Consider the following 5,000-nt stretch of genomic DNA (forward strand, 5'->3'; position numbering starts at 1 on the left):
AATATGGCGAAATTCAAATGCACGCGCTATTAATATCTTGAGCGACAAAGCGACCTTAAATAAATACTGAAAATGGTATACAGTGTACTTCTGAAGTTCGTTGAACATTTGACGGTTAGCGTCTTTTACGGCAACACCTCCCATATTTGAACACGAAAACCATCTTTCAAATTCTGTATAAAACCATTATAGACTCTCTCCTTTCCCTTACATTTTTGACCAGTATACTAATAGTTTTACCTCCCAATTTTTGCCATTTCCGCTAACCAAAAATGCATCAACAATATACTTTCTTTAAATTTCTGTAAGGCTAAACCTTGTCTCTTTTCAAACGATATATAGAGGAAATGATAGAGTCGCAGATCAGACGAGTGCACGTGGCTGCTAAAGACAACAATAAATGGGCTCGACCTTCAATTTCTATAAATTTTGAGGTCCCGTGAGCAAGTGGTGTGAGGCGTTTAGGGTTTTAGGATGCCGCACACCAATTTTTAACGATCCGAAGCACATGTAACATTTTTTTTCTTTTTTCTTGGAAGGTTCCATTTACGTGTTCTGGTCTAAAATTTCGGTATCTAAAAGTGTTTGAGCACAAACTGAATCACAGTGACCATGATACCGCCAAATAGGTGCGCTATATATCCAGATCAGGGCGGTATTAGACAAGTTGTTGAGAGATTTGGAAGCTGACTCAGTTGGGGCATATTCTCTTGAATCGTTCTTTGTAAATTTATTTTTTAAGTGACCTTACCAGGAAGATTCAAGTGTCGGTGAGATTTTTGGGATTGGTGCTTGCGATCTTACATTGATGCCAGTACGTTATTTCTGGTTTTGTGTTGGTTTAGTCAATTTGATTCGACGGCTCAATTTTGGCGCTGGCTTCGAAAAAACCGTGGCATTACAAATGTTTTACACTGGCAGGTTCCTTATTTTAAACCAACCACTTACAAGTTGCAAAATGTAACTAGAAGACGAAGAGGTTTGACGAAATAAGATCTCCCTCGTGAGAAATAGTCCGGAGAAGGACTTTTGTGGATGAAGTTGATTGAGGTTTCAACCACATGAGCGAATTAAGTCACAATAATAAGCCAGGATACTTTCTAACCACAATTGCAAAGTGAATGCAACTCTCATTTCTTACTCCTTATGCATTTTTATTTGAGTAGAAAAACACTGTACAATTGCACGTGTTGATCGTTTCTATGTTACCTTCGCGTCCCCAGAGGCCACCATTCTTTCCATTACGAAAATATTGACCTGTGGTCGGTGCCGAAAACAGGGAAATAGCCGATTAACGGACTTCAGAGTCTTTTCTGAAGTCTCGGAAATTTGAAACAATGCTAGTTACCAATTGGGATACAACAACAGTCCCAAGCTACGACTGCACATATTTTGGAACCGTCCAGAGGTCGTTATTCTCGTTGCTGACCGAAAGAGTAACTGCCTCTGTTGGTAAAAATGCTTTGTTCGTGATTCGCGAAAAAAGAACCTATGCATAGGGCATCATGATCACAGCGCCGGACAATGAGGGAAATAGCGTTGACTCATTGTCAGTTGTCTTGATTACTGTCGCTGTAGAGGGTGGTTGGAAAGGGAGAGAAACGGGGTCTTTTTGTTTTACCCTTTCTGCGGTACACCTAATACTCCTTCACACCTGCCGTGCACATGACGAGGACGACTGGGGACCAATCAGGACCAATTTATTCTCATGCAACTTATACAACATTTAAACGCGCTTGAAGGAAAATAACATTTTTTTTCAGTTCTTATTTCTTGAAGGATTGATTAGTGAAATAGGTGCTAATTGTAACGTGGCAAACTTTTAACGAACAAAGCAAGAAAGCCGTTTTATCCAATCGCACTAGCCTAGCACTGGCCACAATAATAATTCCCTTTACTATCCTGGCAACAATCTTCAGTCGCTTTATTGCAGCAAAGTGTCGAACCACAGCAATCTGTCCCAATAGGGCAACATGTCGGCTGAAGATCGCAGCATTTTGTTAAAGCAGGGCAACAAAACGGCAGAAGATCACAACACACAGGGGTAGTGGCTGGACACGTTCCCTTGTCATCACAACAGACGGGATATTCCGGGCAAACACAAAGATCACCACACTCATCGTGGCATCCAGGAAATGGACAACATCCGCTTTCATCTATGTTGCAGAACAACCCATCGGGACAGTAAAAACAAACGTCACCTCTGCAGAAGCACAGTTCCTGGTTTGTGTCTCCTGGCTGAGCTTTGATGTATGGGCGTTTTGGCATAACTTTACGGTACGTGGAATTGAAATTGTGGACTTGAGCGTGTTCCCGGTGATAGACACTTTCAGACGACGGTAAAAATAGGCTCAAGATAAAGAGAACTGCGCCCACTGTCATGAATTCCATAGTCTTGAGGGAACTAAAAATGAAAAATTTAAGCAATTGAAAGATGAAACCTTGCATCTCTGTTAAAATCAACCCATTTGTAGGATCTAAGTGTAAGTTTTTTAGCTGCACAACTCCGTTTTCGTTTCGCTTTTTCGTTCCACTGCGTCTCTAATGTCACCGTTCACATGTTCACTAGTTCTACCCTGTTTATCATTTCTGCTTAATTAATTAGTATCCTTTGACGTTTCAATTATTTTCGCATAATTTATTGGTGCATATAATCCCAGGTTTTGGTTTATATTTCGGCTTCTCCTACGAGCAGTGAGACAGCACTAGAGGAGTGTTAGCTCGTAGCCGTAACAGTGTTCGTTGTCACGTTCGTTCCCGTTCTTTATATTAACCCTTCACCTTGCTGCCTTAATTTGTCAAGACTGATTTTCAATCTGTAATATTTCTTTCATGGTTTCAATCTTACAGTTTCAACCTAAACCGTCTCCTCACACAGTTTCCTTACGGCTATGGCATCTTTTCATTGTTATGTTAAAATATCTTTCAGTATCGTGGAGTTGGATTTGAGCTACACCCAGTTTGGTCACTCATGCAGTTACACCATTTAAGTTCATGATTTTTAAAGGGGAGGAAAGAAACGTTCGAGCCGGTGTCCTGAACCGTATACCGTTTTGGCGACTTGCAGGCGAACATTTATTTCCGTTCTTGGGCGTTCTTTTGAGAGGCGCTGTATAGTGGTTAGCGCCACGGAATTCAAACCTGAGAATCGGCGGTTAAACACCTACTCATGACATCGGGTAGTTTCCTTAGACAAGAAATTTCACTCCGCGTTGTCCCTCTTCTCACAGGTTTATAAGCGAGTGTAAGAGGGAGATTCTACGTTTGAACTAGCATTCCATCCAGTTGGGAATAGCAACAGTGAAGTCTGCACTAGGTCCACTCTTCTTTATCGTTTCCATAAATGACGTACAGTCCATTCTCGATAACTCGAACCCTCGCTCACTCGAACCTCGCGCTAACTCGAACCAAAATCGATTTCCCCCGGTTTTTCTGTTCCCCTTCAGGTAATTCTCTATATGTTTTTACCCTCGATAACTCGAGCCACACTCGTCAATACATGAAAAGTAAAACCACAAAATATATTGCAACTGACTATTTCTCGAAAAAGTAAAACGCATGAACTCTGTGGCAGTAGCCCGACGTTCTTTGAAAACTACAAAGTTCACCCGAACCTCGACTTTCGTATAACTTTAATGCTCTACTGCTTTGTTTTAGGCCTACTCTGGGAACTTACGTCGCCTTATGTCGCCTCAATTTCATAAACACAACACACCTTAAAGTTAGTCTCAAACAGTTGAGAATGAGTTGACAAAATAGTGGCAGATCAAGGGAGGCATGTTGATGTAATTGTCTCTTGGTTGATTTCCGAAAAAAAAAATTGAATAATGCGTGGGGCAGGGGGTTGCCTCCCGATACCCATTTAAAAGGTGCTGATGAGCCTGGCAAACTCCTGCCATTACACATAGGAGAAGCCAGAACACACAAGAGGACATGCAGCAGAGATACATGTAAGTGTTTGCAGGAATCATGTAAGTCCTGCTCCTGGTCCTGATTATAATTAAATATCTGTGACAAGCCTTTTTTTTTCAGATTTGCCTTGCAACACGTAGCTCTAATGGAGACGCCACAGGAAGATTCTAGTCTAAACATGTTTTATTTTTGGCAAGATATTATGCCATTTGCTTGCTACAAAAACAAGTATTAAACATGAACGCCCATGAAAATATTTCAAGTCTTAATCTATTAATTCCTCACCTTTGTGAGTAGCAGTGATATGATGTCTCAAAATATTTTTGCAACTTTAAATAACAAATATAACGGATAAAATAACCAAACAAATTTAAGCTCAAAAACAATAACTGAAATCGTTTACCTTTAATGTAATGTTGATGTAAGCTAAACTTTAACTAACGAAAAGGCCTAAGAAAATGTCTATTGTAAGGTTGAGAAGTCTTACTCTAAGCATTTCATGCAATTTTGTTCGATTTACATTGTTTACATAGATGGCGATGCTCTTCAAAAGAATACATGATTTAGTCAAGCAGTAGGGATTAACCAACATATATCTGTTATTCCGCCACACAAAGTTCCAAATCATAATGCCATATTTTGTAACCAAACATGCATGCATGCTCTTGCACGATATGTATACCTAATAGACCACTTTCATAAATGGCGACCACTTTTACCCTTTTTTGTATTTATGTTAATTAGACCTACTGCCCTCGTTTTAAAACAAATAGTCTTTTGAAATTTGCTCGTCGTAGCGAGGTTAGTAGGGCTTATTAGCATTAAAACAAAAGAATAATTTATTTGGCCGCCATTGTGAAAGAGGTCTATAACACTGCACATCCACTAAACTCCACAGCTCGGAGGAGACCTGCCCTAATATTCTCTTTGTACAGGGTCATGCGTAAATTGATAGATGAACTCATAGCCAAAGCTCAAAGAAATTCTTTTAAATTTATGTGCAAGGAGAGTAAACCAGACATCCGCATAAATTCACGTGTAGGGCAAGTGCTACATGTACTGGGTTTAAATTTTTCATATCTGATGCA

This window comes from Montipora foliosa, chromosome 11 (assembly GCF_036669935.1).
Source record: "Montipora foliosa isolate CH-2021 chromosome 11, ASM3666993v2, whole genome shotgun sequence".
NCBI lineage: Eukaryota > Metazoa > Cnidaria > Anthozoa > Scleractinia > Acroporidae > Montipora > Montipora foliosa.